The 15757-nt window shown below is 40.9% G+C and overlaps 1 protein-coding gene across 1 annotated transcript in view; it reads left to right on the top strand.

The window, feature by feature from the left end:
- Positions 1 to 15757, top strand: part of Cers6 (ceramide synthase 6) — a 242045-nt gene that overhangs the window by 216414 nt on the left and 9874 nt on the right. The gene's annotated exons all lie outside the window — the stretch shown is intronic.

The following is a 15757-nucleotide window of genomic DNA, read 5'->3' as shown; positions in this document are numbered from 1 at the left end:
CTCTCTCTTTCCCTCTCTCTGTCTCCCTCTCCCTCCCTCCTTTTCTCCCTTCCCCTCTCTCCCCCTCCCTTCCTCTCTCCTTTTCTCCCTCCCTCCTTCCCTTCTGCTGTCATATATGAAAGAAAATATTCTGCAGCAACCTTTTGGAAAATACGTTCTTTTTTGCAATAAAAATCTATACTTCTCTTAAATTTATTAATGTCAACAGTCACAGGAAAATCATAAGAGGAAATGAGAGATTATAAATAAATTCTTGCAGTCTCTAAAACCAGTGAATTGTTTAGATGTAGTTAGACTTTTGCATGAAATTATCTGCATTTGTGACCATTGACAGGGTGAAAGAAATGAGTGGCAAGTAAGTATGATGTGCTTGTGCAAACGACTTGGGTCCTTTATCTTCTGTCTAGCTAATGAAGGACTATAATAAATATGCAGCCCCCATACACCAACTGAATTCGGTATTAAGCAGCGTTAAAAGAACAGGCACTTTTTCTTTGTCCTTAAAGCAGTGCTGTGGTAGCAGGTCAGTATGAGCACAGTACGTAAGTGGCCTCCGAGCTGTGTATAAAGAGGTGTTCCTGGTGGTGCCAGGATCCAAGTGGGGCAACTGTGTGAGTGTGAACTACTGTTAGTGCCTGGGGTTGTGAACAGTGTTGTAGGCAGGCAGGCCCGAAGAGTCTGAAATTAGCTTAAACACAACATGTCAGGGACTGTATCACCATCTATGTGACAAGGTGCTCTCACTTTGCAAGGTGACTGATTTAAGCCCTAGGTAAGGGCCAAAGAACAAAGGATTCATATTCCCGAGGGCTCAAAGGAGTTAGCAAAATGGACACATCAACTCCTCCACCTTAGTTTTCATTTGCTGCCAGTTTATGCTGCTGTTGAATTTTACTCCTGCTAAGCATACATAATTAAATCCTTAATTAAGTGTTACCTGATGCAGCTGATGCCAGTGCCCAGCTTGGTACGGAAGGGATATTGAAGACATGAGAGATGATGGAACTCAGCTTTCAAGGGCCATGCCCTAGGCTCCCAGTCCAAGTCAGAGCTGATTTTGAAAAGTTTAGTATCTCAGAAGAGGAACAAGGGGAAAATAAGTTCTGCCATTTTCTAGAATTAAGTGCATTGGGTACACAATGAGAGAATATCGTGTTTCTTACGATGTGCATGTTGTTCAAGGCACTTCACCCAGCACTGACTCTCAGCCGATGAGAGCAAGCTCAGCTCAGAGGAAAAGCAGAAGGAAACTTTGCTGCCTTTGTCTTTTCTGTATACCTTGAAATTCTGCATTGCCTGCAAAATTAGAAAATATTAACAGTATTCTAATGATGAAAAAGAATCTCTTTATCCTAAAACTGTTTTAAAGTTTACTGTCTTGGAAGGCGGGCATGAGTCACTTCATTCCAATGTGGTGAGTGTGATTAAGATCCGTCCCCTGCTGTTGGGATCCATCCAGCATTTGCCAGTCTCCAGCCATGCTTCTTGGAGGAGGGCCTTTGAAGCTGCTATCTGAGGTCTGGGTTTGTTCAACTACTGGATACTCGGGGGTCTTCATAGAGTTAAGTAATGACTCAGAGATTGTCTGTGGCCATAGTTTCATTTTGAACTCATGTGAATTATCTAACCAGTCTCATCCTGACAGCCACATGATTTCCCTGCTCTCATTGTCTTCTTCTTTCCGATCATTAGGAAGAATGTCTCATAGGAGACTTAGTGTATCTTACATGCAGGACCTGCCTTGGGAGGATTGATGGTTTAGGGCAGAGTGGTACTAGACAGTACATGGACCAGAGGCATTTAGGTTGATAGTGCATGCAGCCAGTAATGGAGGGGACTGTGGGAGAGAGACTGATATTAAATAAAGAGTGATGTTGATGTAAGTCACCTGACGAGGACTGAAACCTTCAGTTGCAGGTAAAGGAAGGTGAACAGCAGACTCTGGGGAAGCCCTGTGTGTGTTTGAGTCCTGGGTCCATCGCTCCATTGTGCCCTGGGGTCACCTTCTCTAGCCTTGCCTTATGACTCTGCAGAGCTTACAGGTGAAAGTAGTGCATCCCTGGAATTACAGTGGTTAATGGTACCACTGACAGAGCAATGCTGGAGGTGTTGAGGAGATGACAGGACTAGGGATAAATGCAGATTTGGCTATGGCAGTACCTCATAAATGCCCAGAAGGAATACAGAGTCGGCAGCTAATGTGTGGATTTACAGCTTTAAGAAAGTGAAAAACCAATGTGGAGAGTCATCCAACAGTCTTGACTGAGGAATTCAGTATGGCGCTAACAAGGCAGTAGACTAAAGAAGAAGAACGTTTTTTCTGGGCCACGAGCAGGCATATGTCAAGGCTATGTCACTTGCAGGTCTTTCTAAGCAGTGTTTGGAAACAACAATAACATTCTAAGACTGGTCCTTGCTGCAAGGGGCATGTAAATAACACAGAAGCCCCTGACCAAGGTGTGTATTTGGTCTCTGAAAACATCAGCATAGGTTTAATTCCCAAGGGTGAGCACATCCTGTCTGCCCCGTGGTTCTCGAGGACCCAACTTGAGTGAGAAAAGGAAAAAGTGAGCTTTGATTTGACTGTCATTTGTCTTACTCTACAAAGGGAGAGCAACCGTGGTGGGCAAGGATAAAAACGCACAGCATTAGCATTTTGTTGGTATTGCAATTTACTTCGCTTCTGCCTCTTACACTGTTGGCTTTAAACAGCTTCCGTAGTCACTCTGTGTCAGCCTCAATGTTCGATTCCATCTGTTACTGCCTACCTTCCTAATAACTATTTTCAGGATCCTAACTTTCTCATTCTTTTTTGTGTTGCATGTCTAATGCTTTCCCTAAAACCAGCCTTGGTGGTAAACAGGCAGAAGACTGTTACCATGGCACAGTGTACTGGAAAATTATGCCTGTGGTGAGAACACTGCACAGAAGTGTGAGAAGTAACCTTGCTTAGTTCTGGGCTTGACCATCTGAGTGTCCAGCAAGGATATTCTGTGGGCCACAATAGGGTCTCTCTCTCCTCTGGCCATTTTCTTACAAAGAAAACTAAACAAAAATCTCCCATTATTAGCCTCTGATATTCTAAGGACCTTGGCGGATTCCCCCAGGACACAGAGTCATTTCCCTTTTAGAGCTGATACAAGTAGTTAACAGTGAGATCCAGGACCAATACCTGAAATGAAATAGATATACGTTAAAAGTCAGGTCACACAAAGAGGTCAGGCAGAAGACTATTGAACCTGTCCTGGAATTGTCTTAAAGTTCCGATGCCCAGACTTGACCTGGGATTGTGAAATTGTACCTCTCTGCCCCCTGCCCCTTATGGGAATGGCCTCACCTATTCCTACTATAGAAAGAAAATTGATACTGAGGAGGGAGAGGTGCCAGCCGAGGTTGAGATGTAGAGCAGCAGCAGACTAGGAACCTCTGTGGACCTTTGTGTAAAGTGTTTGAGGTTTACTTTAATTGCCTTTGTCAGTCATTAGTAAATTTAGTTCTAGTGGTCATGATTATCCTTAACATCTTGGTTGACATTCTCTCAAATGAAACTATTTTAGATAATGAAGTTACAGCTTGGTGAAGAGCTGTACACTTTGTGAGGCCTGTTCTGACTTTCCCAGTTGGAGAAGGAGAATATCAGAAGCTTTAATTTATACTCTGTCTTTATGCAAGAAGCAAAAATAAACAGTGAGTTAGGACCTGGAACTTTCTAAGAATCCTGTATTAAAAAATCAACATGAGCAGGGAATGGTGGCAAATCCCTATATTCTCAGCTGTTGAGAGACTGAGGCCAGAGGGTCCTGAGTCTAAGGATAGCCTTGGCTACATTGGAAACCCTGTCTCAAAAAGAAACAGTAACAACATTGCAATCTATTCTTACATAACCTCACCTAGTGTTTTGAAAATAATGAGGCCTATGCCATAGCTTAGAAAATGTAACAGTATTGAACAAACCTAAATGGGGAAACTGTATAAGCAAAACCATATTTTATGGGTTATTTGTTACAGTGACAACAGCTGGCTATTAAATTAAATTGATCACCTTCCTTAAAGAGGTTTGAGACTGTGGTCAGAATATGGCTGCTATAGGCTATTTGCCTTCAGGAACAGACAAGTACCTTACACAGGTCATTGATCTCTTTTTAGCATTATAAGTAGTAAATAACCCAAGTTGAATTTTGAAACATAAACACCCAGTTATTAAGTATTTAACATTAGGTTAAGTGAGCTATTCAGAACCTAAATGGACCAAGGATGCCTTTACAGTGCCTTATATCTGAGTAGAGATTGGACAGATTGTGTGCAAAAAAACAAAAACCTTGTAGGTATTGTGCTGTTTGGCAGTTAGAAATCACCTTCACTATGAGCTGCCTGTGGGCAGAGATTAAGAACACCATGTCTCCTCTGCCTTGGGCCCTCTTGATCTGATCCTGTGGATTTTCCCTCCACTGTACCAGGCTTTACTTCTCTGAATGGGTTTAAAGACTCATGTTCTGACCTCTTCTTGAAAGGACAGTCTCTTCAAGATCCTGGAAATTTAAACATGAGCTTGGAGTGTCCATGTAGAGGATAGGAAGAAACTAGAAAGACAGATGGTCAAGTGTAAAAGCAGTCTGTAGACACGGGCACTGCTGGGACCCTAAGGACACTGCTGGCTTCTAAGCACTCAATGGGGATAAAACTTTAAACAGATTTTTCTCCATAAATCTCTCTCAGTCACACAGGATCCTTAAAAGTTCCATAAAATCACCACATCTTTACTGGGACAGAGAGGGGGTAGAGGAATAAATAGTTATTCAGAACTGTTATTCAAAATTTTAGGTTTTAAGAAGCCAGAGAACTGGCTCATCAAGTTAAAGGCACTTGCTGCCAAGACCGGCAACATGAGTTCAATCCCTGGGGGGAAGGCAGTGGAAAAGATAACCAACTGTACAAAGTTATCCTCTGACCTCTACACATGTTCTATTGCATGCACACACACACACACACACAGGATCACACTGTACTAAATATAATAAAATTTTAGGTTTAAAAATGCAGAGGGGAATTTAAAAGCAAAAGGAGAAAAAGCTTGCTAACAGTTGATTCCCAGACTTGTTTATATATGGAAATTGTTTTAAAATTCAGTTCCTCAAACTATACTCCAGATCATGAAAGAATATTCTCTGGAGACAGTGGAGTCATGGGTTCAACAGTTCCAGTGGGCTCAAATGGCAGGGTGGAAACTACTGTGCTATTTAGCAGGCTTTTTGAAAAATAAGGCAGATAGCCTGAAAGGAAAATGAAATGTTATGAAGGAAGACGCCATTGCAGTTAAAAGCCGTTGATGTTGTCTCCATGGCATGTGGTGTAGCATGGGGCTTCTTAAACTTTTTCTACTAGCAACCCATTTTGATCCAAGAAACTTACATGGCTGAAGGAATGTAATATAGATGTATATCTCAAACATTTATTGATGATAAAGCATAAGGAAATTTATTTTAAAGCAGTTCCTTAGAATATATGCAATTTATAATCTATTAAAGATCAAAAAATTTCATACTGCTGAAGTACATGTACTTGTATGTTTCCAAGTACAGAGTTAAATTTTGGCTGGACACTTAGTACAGCAGGCTATAGAGCATTCTCGATGTTTTTTAGAGTTGATTCATACTTTGGTTTTATCATTGTCAATGGTAAAAACACCATTTGTCATCAATGTGCAGTACAAAATGGCAGAAGTGTGTTTAGGACCATTCCAGAAACTGTTAAAAAATTCTGTTCTTATCCTCAAACAAAATCATTTAATTTTTGTTTTCAATGAAACTCAAGTCAACAATCAATCAGCAACTTGTAAAATCAAACCTATTGGGCCTGTGCAGTTGTTTTAAGTTAAGCGAACTTGCTCTTGCAAGGACCCAGGTTCAATTCCCAGCACCTATATGACAGCTCACAAGTACATGTAACACCAGATACAGGGAATCTAATGTCCACCATCTTCTAACCTTCATGGGTACCATGGCGCACATGCATATGTGTGTGTGTGTGTGTGTGTGTGTGTGTGTGTGTACATACATATACATACATGCATGTACAACACTTGTACTCATAAACTAAATCTTAAAATTTTAAATAATAAAATAAAATGAGACATTCTGATGCAGTACAATCCAGTATAAAGTTGATACTGACACATTGAAGAATGACAGTAGTCAACTATTAAAAACCTTTGCTTTCTGTAATTGAATCATTATGTTTTTATTCAAGCAGAAGGCTTTCTTTGCACAGTAAAATCACTGCAGTTGATACTGTACAGTAGTCTCCAGTCTGAGCTGAGGAGCTGTTACAGTGTCCTGTAGCGCTATGTACATGTGGTGGCATGTGGTTACCTGTGAGCTCAGAAGCAATGCTGCAGTACAGTCATGTGATGGAACCCTGGCAAACATAGACAGAAACATCTCATATTCATTACACACTTGCTTTTGGTTTTTGAGGGTTTTTTTGTTTTTGTTTGGTTTTTTTATCTTTTCACATTCAATTAGTTACAAGCCCTCAAATGGTGTCATGACTCACAATTTGAGAAGCTATGGTATATTATACAGACTTAAAAATCATATGTGTATTTACCAATTAACCAAGAAGATTTATTAAAAGAAAAATAAAGACCACCTATTGTCTCCCTAAGTCTAAGCTCTTAGTGTGGACATCAGACGATCGGGACAAAAGCGCAAATGGAATTTAGACATGCACCGTATGTCTAAATACTTGTACTGTTTCTCAAAGTGTCAAATACAATCAGTGTTCTTAGGATCTTTTTTTCTCTTGACCAATGTGTTGACTATTAAGAAAAAAATGACATCACTTCAAATTAATGCAACCATTGGCTCACCTCTTTGCCCACCAGTGTAACTGCATTCCTGAGAAGGATTTTAAGATAGATTAAGCCATAGTCCAATATTCAAGAGTTTACATACAAGTGCAAGAAAACCAGACAAGCACATTAATATTGAGGAAGAATGTCTTAAATATGACCTAGGGCTTGTACTGACCAGGAGAACAGAAAGTATCCACAAGGATTTGTACAGCTCAACAGGGGTCCACACGCCTGTATTCAACATGGAAACGCCACTTGGCATCTCTTTATGGAAGTTTGAACTCCTCATGCGAAACAAAGCATCTAAGATGACTTGAAAATGGATCTGTAGGTGGACTGAATTATGACAGGGTGTGTCTTGGGGTGTTAAGTTACATATTCCAGGCCACAGTCTTGCACATGGATTTAAAGTTAGATACAGTAACATCATAAACATCTATCTTTTATAGCTTCTGGTTTTGTTAGGTTGAGCAGCAATAGGAGAGGACTATGGACTCTTGAGTTCTAGGGCCTGGCAAGCTTTCTACATTCCTTGCTGCCTTGTTAATGTGGAAGCTGGAGACGCCCTGACAAGGAGCCTGGTGGGATTAGCAATTGCACCACAGTTAAGTTAGGGGCTTGCTGGGGATCCTTGTAGCTGTTTCCGTCTGCTTCAGCACCCTTCTGCAGAAGGCCACCCTGTGTCAGCGTGTCATGAAGCCAAGGGGTAGGAAAAGCTTTGTTCTTGTAAATAGAACATTTCTCAAGCCCTTGAGTGCTTCATGAGCTCCTCCTAAATGCAACTCTGCACTTTCCTTCTTGGCATTCTTTCTTACATTTACTCCTACAGAAGAAAGCCTTTGCTTTCGTCTTGGCTTCCTTAGGCTGAGTTCAAAGTTTCACGAGTCACCTAAGAAAAATGCATCTGTTCACTGGGGAAGTTTTGCTTGGGGGAAACAATCAGACCATGGGAAATTTTAGGTAAACCTGGGAGGAGATGTCACGAAGCTTTTTATGTCTTTGCTTAAGAAGCTTTTAGTAATCACATTATCTTAGGCCTTTGCTTTGCAGACATCTTGCAAAGCACCCAACTGGCAAGTGCAAGATCTGAGCCTGGAACACAGTGTTTTGACTTCTACTTGAAACGTAATGTGCAAACTGTCAGCTCCTTTCTGAGTAAGCCCACATCTGCCCACACTCAAAACACGCCCATTACACTCTGAGCAGTTATTCCAATAGTTAACACTACTTCAGTTATTTTTTTTCCAGAATGCTGTCTTTGTCACTATTCAATGCAGTTTTTCCTGTGTTGTTTTTCTTTCAAAGTCTTAAACCCTATAAGGGCATTTTTTTTTCATATCAGAATCTCTGTATTTATAATTCTAGAGTTTAGGGTTTAGTTATGTTTTCCCCCTTGGTTTCTGACTTACTCTGAAGGGTTAAGTCTTTGTGTATGTGTGTGTGTGTGTGTGTGTGTGTGTGTGTGTGTGTGTGTGTGTGTGTAAAATGTTTATTGTATTTCTCTTGCCAAGGAAAAAGCAATAAAGACTATAAGGTACAGATGGCAGGCCTGTGATACAGTTGATCTTGGTGGCAGCACTTCCAAGGTTTTCAGAGACATTTCTCTAAGATAAAATATAAAGTTATGTCCTTGAAATCTTAAGTAAAAACAGAGAGAATGTCAGAGAGAGAGAGAGAGAGAGAGAGAGAGAGAGAGAGAGAGAGAGAGAGAGAGAGAGAGAGAGAACACTGCCTACAAGTGTTTCTATAGCCCAGATTAAAGGCAGTTGGCTCTCCTGCCCACATAGCCTGCAGATGTGTGCCCATACTACCTCTCCTGGATGGTGTCCTGGGAAGCCAGCCAATGTCACAATGGGCACACTAGAGCAAGGGATCATAAGACAGGTCAGAGTTTTTGTTGGTGCTGCCAAGTGAAACACCAGAAAGACCATATGAAACACAGAGCCAAGAAACGGAAGTATCAAGGGTCAGAGTCTCAGAACCACAGAGATGTGATATCAGGCAAGAAGGAGCTAAGAACAGTGTACCACCTTGATCTGTCAGCATGCTGGCTGAGTGAGCTTGGATCTCTTGCAGGTCCGATATCATGTACGCACTAGAGGATATATATGCTACATTACTTATGTAATACATGAGTGACATGTGTCCAGTGTTTGGAAGATTTAGTGATTTCTCATCAGCCTACTAATGATTGAGTAGCCCTTATCCAAACTGTTAGTGACTAGATGTTTCATAAATTTTATGGCTGAACCTCTCTAATCTAAAAGTTCAGAATGCTCTAAAACCTGAAACTTTTTGTATATAATGTTAGGGTCCAAAAAGAAAATTGATTTCTGAAACTGGATTCCAGAAATTCAAAATGGGTGGTCAACGTGTAATTAACACACTGCATTAAGAAAGCATGTCCCTCCTTGAGAGAGGGCCAGGACCTCTCACATCCTGCTCTCTGTGAGGCCCCCTGCTGGGGCCAGCATGGTACTTGCTACAGTCACCCCATAAGTTTAAGACCCGCCTAAATTATATTGCCAAGACCCTGTCTAAGAAAGAAGAGTGAAGGAGTGAGTCCCTGCAGTGTCTGCTCTTAGCTTTCCACATTGCTGCAAGAGTTCACCTTATGTGCTTTTTTCTTGAAGTTGACAATATTGGAGATATACTCAGGCCTCGACCCTTCCAAAGAGAAAATCAAAGTAAGCAGCAGAGGGCTCACATGCCTGTTTTATGAGCTGAATTTAGAAAGAAGTCTTTGATTTTTTTACATTGTTAATATTTCATATCTATGTCAAGGTAGTAGTGAAAGACATTACTTGATTGTCAGTAGAAGAGACAATTATTTTGCAATTTAAAGGTTAAAGGAATGGGCCAAGGTGGGGGAATCAATTAAATTAAACCCACTTTGGTCATTTAGGCAGGAACAAACTGGAATATGACTATTAGAAACCAGGGGATGAGACGAAGGCCTGTCTCTCTGGAAACCAGAGCAAGGAGTAACAAGCAGAGGAGACGTTCTACCCACATGCCAAGTAACAGACCCTGGGGCACTGCCTCTGCTGTAGGATGGTGATGGCTTGGCTCTGCACATAAACAATGGGTAAGGGGCTAGCACACAGCTAGGAGAGCTGGGAAGCATGAGCTGAGCAGGAGATGCCTGGGGGCCTAGCACAGTACCCGAAGCCACCGAGATCTCAGCTCTCTCCACCCCCAACCCCAACCTTGGCCAAGTTATTTACATTCTCTGTACTTCAGTGTCCTGTCTGAAAAATAGAGATAAGAGTACCTACTGTGGGAGGAAAATGAGGATTTACCCTAAAACCTTTTGTAAGAATTAAATAAATGACTGGATGTGCAGTGTAGGAGCCTGGTTTCAGACACAGCGTTTCAGTGATTATTGACTCTTACACCGAGCAAGACTGAATGATGTATGTAACATGTTTGACACTTTTAGCAATAGTAGTTGCTCAGTGAAGGACTGTTAATAAGGAACATGGCAAAAGTCACCTCTGCCAACAGAGAAGGAACAGCAGACCACACAGGGGTGAAGGCAGGTCTGCCTCGATCATGTGGAAATGCCCAGCATGGCTAAGAGGACTCAGGCATGGAGGTGAAGAATACAGGGAGGAAAGTGGGCTGAGGAAAACCTCTGCTGCAGCCAGGAAGTCGCCACTTAGACTTGCTGAGCTGTGATACAAGACTGCTTTCTTCAGTCCAGCCAGGGTATGACAAAAGTAAAGTTTATTTGACTGACTGTTTCAACTGTAACGATGTCAGGATAGAGTCAGTACATCTATTTCCTAAGGCCAGGGTTCAAGTTCAGATTCCTGCCATGGATAAAGAAATCACATCCATGTTTGCCACAGACAGATAGGCAAGGGGAACAGTTATTCAAATGTGATCAGGCATCGGACTCCCAAGCTACCCTCCCAGGACAGCACTTGCTAACTACACCAGCAATGGAGACGTCCAAGGGTGAGTGGGCTGCCTTGTTGAAAGGAAGAAACCACATACACACCTTCCAGTACTGTTGAAATATTGAACGGCCAATCCAATTAAGATATAGTTTAGGCCTGGAGTTATTATGGGTGGGAGAGAGAGAACGAGAGAGAAAGAGACAGACAGTCAGACAGTCTTGAAATAGTGAATTAAGTATCTGACCTTCAGATTTTAAGCACCTGCAGTTTTTGTTCAATATAATTTTAAATGCCCGCTTGTTGGCATCTATTGTACCCAGCATAACATGCTAGTGAGGTGATTGGTAAAGTTTTGGTTGAATATGTTTTTATTTAGAAATCCCACACACATTTATGCCAGAGAACATACTATACACTGAGTTCTGTCTGGACAACTGATGTCAATACCAGGCTGAAGTAGAGAAACTTAATGTTCACTGCAGGGACATTTCCCCTTTCAAAGTGTCCTTTCTAGCATGTGACACTCTCTGGGACCAAGCCCTGACTATGCCTCTGGTGAAGAAATCTTGGCACTCTTTGGATGTTCATTGTGGCCCTAATTATTTTATAATTCTCAGGGGAGATTATTCCAGAAACACAAAACCCACATAGAACTCCTTGGTGGGAATGGAGAAGTGATGTTGCAGAGGATGCTGTCCACAGCTAGGAACCATAGTTTCATCCTTTTTGGTAAAACACCATCCAGCACTGAGACATAACCAGCAATAGAGTCCCTTCTTGGCATGTAGGAAGTCCTGGTTCAACCAGCAATAAAAAACAAATCTACCTGTAACCCATTTGTACAGACCTCCTGGACTGTCTTCTATCACTGACATCACAGGAGTACTTAAAAACACATGATGGCTTGTACTGAATATATGAATGTCTATATAGGTATATGTAATAAAGATAAAAATCATAAATTCATACTTTGAAGTCACAACATGAATGAAATATATACCCATATACACATATGTATTTCACTATATTATAAATATTTCATTCATCTGTCAGAGGTGGATCTTCGAGATGTCAGTGGCAATTTCTCTGACTCCTCCAGAATCCTGAAATGAAGAGAGAAAGTAGAGTGTTTTAAGTTGAATTGGTATTCTAGACGCAAATGTAAACAGCCTTGCTTTATTAAAATAAGATTGCTCTGTAGATTCTTTGCTCAACAACAAAAATGTTATAAACTCTACTACAGAAATATATACATTCTTCCACCACATTCTATATGTTTTAATCAAAATTAAATTTAAGATAAAAGTGTCCATAAAAGGTAAGATTGGGCAGAAGTCACTCACTATAAGGCAACGTGGATTATATTCTTAGGATTCATTAGGATCTATTAAAATCACATACCACAGTCAAGTTCTAAGTGGTCATTAGTGCATCTGCTTATCTCTAGGGAAGTCGTTGGGCTCTTCCAAGCATCTGTGTCCAGGCAATCCATGCAGTAAGAAAGAGGCTTGCACAAGAACCCCTCATCTCCCAGTGATTGGTGGAACTTTTAGTAGGAAGGGTGTCACCTAGAGGTCCAGTGTCCTCTGTGTTGGATTTGGAGGAATAATCCCATGTGAGCATGCTCTGTGTGCTCCTAGTGTGCCACCTAGTGGTTAAGTGAGCCTAGCATTAATGAGAAAAAAAATTAAAAGGTCTTTGCCTCTCCCTTATCTCCCGGTACTCTCACCAATAGAGGTTTGCTTTTACTGGGGAAAGAAAAATATCATTTCCCCAGATTCAGTACATTAAACAGAGGCTATGTGGGGAAAACCCCCAGTACCACCACAGTAATTACACAAACCAAAGGTTGTGTAATGCAAGTTGATAGTGTTCATGTGTTCATTTTACATGACACAGAATTTTCTCCTGTTGCGTTTTATAGATGCAGGATTCACATTTATTGTGTAGTGCACAGACCTTCAGGATATAGCTCCCCCCCCCATGGACACATTTCTCAATTTTATGTATTTAGATCCCATGTAATCACTACCCAGGTGAGGACATGAAGGTTTCCAGTTTCCCATCTGCCTCGCTCTTTCCCTGCCCTGAACAATCCTCCCTGAGAGGCAACTGTTCTCCTGGAATCTGTCACCAGGGGGGTTTAGTGACATCTTTACAGTATATATTTCTAGGCCTAACCTTTCAGAAAGAGTAAGATCCTGACATCATCCTTTAATAGTTTGTCCAAAAAAGGGAAGTTTGCTCAGAACAATCTAGGTTTGCTGTTTTTCAGCATCCGGGTATCGACAATGGAAGCTGTTCTTTGGCGGCTTTCCTTACCAATCTCCTGTAGCGATAGATAGATAGATAGATAGATAGATAGATAGATAGATAGATAGATAGACAGACAGACAGACAGACAGACAGACAGACAGATAGATAGATAGATAGATAGATAGATGATAGATAATGGTAGATATACATAGATTTTTTTCATAGATACATAGATAGAAACACAGTATTGTATTTTCCCAAGGGGCTCTGGGAGCATCCAAGTCAGTTTTCAAAGAAGCCGCATTGTTTTTGAGTGGCACCTCTGAGACATCAGTCACAGTAGAGCTGATGCATTAATTTCTGAAATTAATGTGAGTGTCATGTCACCAGCCAATGCTCTGACACCCTGCTCAAATTAAGCCATGTGCAGCACTGGTTCTGAGATCCTAATGGTGAGACAGGCTCCCAGCCTGCAGCTGGTAGAGTGCTACTTCATGCTGTGCAGAACCATAGAGTTGATGTGTCTGTATAGTGTGTATGTCAAGAAACAGAGCTATAGTCAAAGTATTGTAATTATCCCAGACATTGCTCGTGCTTGCTTATTTAGTTGGTTGCTAGATAAACAGACGCTCAGCAAGCATCTGGAGAACATGTTCATTCCAGGAGTTCTGAATGCAGCTGGAAATAGAAAATGGAAGGTGCAGAGATCCCTCCCTGACAGCCTTGGTGCTTAACTGTTTAGACCTAATGGTACCTGGTCTGCAAAGTGACGTTTCAATAGACAAGAGCCACTTAGCACAAACAAGGCAGCAGTGTCAACATCATCCCAATGAACTCTTTCTCAGAAATAACTTGTATTTTTAAAAGTTTTGTCATGAGCTTGGAAAGTAGAGGAATGTAAATATATACATATAAAATACCCTGAACTACCAAAGAAAACTCACTTTGATTTTTTTAACAGCTTCAAAGCACACTCTTGCTTTCTCTCTCCCCTTCCCCCTCCCCTCCTCCTCCCTTTCCTCTTTCACCCCATGACTTTTTCCTCCATTAGTAGAAATAGGGCCAGAGAAGTATCTTAGCCATAGCTGCTGACCCAAAGTGTGCAAGAGAGGCCTAAATACAAAAAGTAGAATAGAAATAAGAATGCATTTAATACTCTGATTCACTTCATAATTTCTGGAATAGAGATGAAAGCTAATTTGTTAGCTATTCTGTATCAGTGTGTTTTCATTGTTTGCTACTTTTAAAATACTTATAGATTGGTATGTAAAATATTTGAAATAAAAATCCTTTTATTTCTTGCCACATTGAGTAACGAGAACCTCTAATAATAACGCTAATGCTGACTTCCACAGTTTCTGTTTTTAAAGGAAGTCACTCTTGTTTGTTAAAATGCTCAAATGTTTATTAAAATCTTAAGAAGTCCATTTTCAAAACTCAACAATGGCCAGGCGTGGAACATTCGCATTTAATCTCAACACTCAGGAGGCAGAGGCAGGCAGATCTCTGTGAGTTCGAGGCCAGCCTGGTCCACAAAGCAAATCCAAGACAGCCCAGGCTAACATGGAGAAATCCTGTCTCAAAAACAAAAAAGTAATAATAAATAAAAAAGTAATAAATAAATAAATAAACAAAACACCCTCAACAATGGAGAACTGGACATTATCAAATGTCTTTGGTGACATTGAAATAATTAGATTTGTGCCAATTTGGCCTATTAATATAACATATTAATAGATTTCCTTATATTCATCCCAATATTAATAAATCAATATGTATAAAGTACAATACTACTTTGAGTGAGTCTCTGAATTCAATCTCATGCTACTGCTCTGAGAATTTTTACATGTATGTTTATTCTAAATTGTTCTGTGCAGATAATTAGTATGACAAGATTTAAGATGAAACCTTAGACTTGATGCCGTCCATAATGGGTTGTAGAAATTGTGAATGGGAACACATTTAGGGCTATTGTGCATTCTTTTCCCCTTGACCTCTTGCCGTTTGCGACAGTAAGTTTCCTTTTGTGAATTCATGAAGTGCTTTTGTTTAAACCTCTCTGAAGGCACCCATCATACCATTTAAGTTCTCTCTATATTTTCCTTCTGGCCTTGTGTAAGTGGACTCTGCCTTAAACCCAGGCACAGTCCAACCTCTCAGCCACTTGGTGCATGCCAGGTGTAGCCCTGTCTTGCCTGTATAGTCTGATTGGTCCCGAGCAAAATGCTGCTGCCCTTGTAGGTGATAGAAACGCAGCCCTCTGGCAACTGAGAGAAGGAAGGGTGATCCACAAATCATGTGGGTGGAAGAGTGTCATGTGACTCTGTGACAGTGACAGGGGTCCAGATGACAAGTCAGTCTCCAAGGACTCGGAAGCATCACAGGCTGACAGGAGGACGATGCTTCATGGCATCTGCCTCTCATGGCCACCTGCGGCTTCTGACAAGTTATAGAGCCAATTGCTTGGTTGGTTTGTTTTCCTAACTCAAGTACGCATCCCAACACACTTTTAAAACTAAATACCTTCATTATACCCTAATAATTTTTGTTAGAAACAAATCTTTCAAATACCTATATCAAGGCATCACTTTCAAAGGATGTCTTTCAATTGTCAGTTCTTTTCCAGGGGAACAATTAGAAATTTAGAGCCTTCTAATGGAACCCCATGTAGATAAAAGCCTGACTCTTATCCCTGCTGTGTGAGGCATGTGGTCTTTACTGAAATAATGGTTTTAATGACCCA

The sequence above is a fragment of the Grammomys surdaster genome, unplaced genomic scaffold (genome assembly GCF_004785775.1).
Source record: "Grammomys surdaster isolate TR1022 unplaced genomic scaffold, NIH_TR_1.0 136, whole genome shotgun sequence".
Lineage (NCBI taxonomy): Eukaryota > Metazoa > Chordata > Mammalia > Rodentia > Muridae > Grammomys > Grammomys surdaster.
The sequence above is the reverse complement of the archived record's forward strand: the minus strand, read 5'-3'. Positions and strand labels throughout refer to the sequence as shown.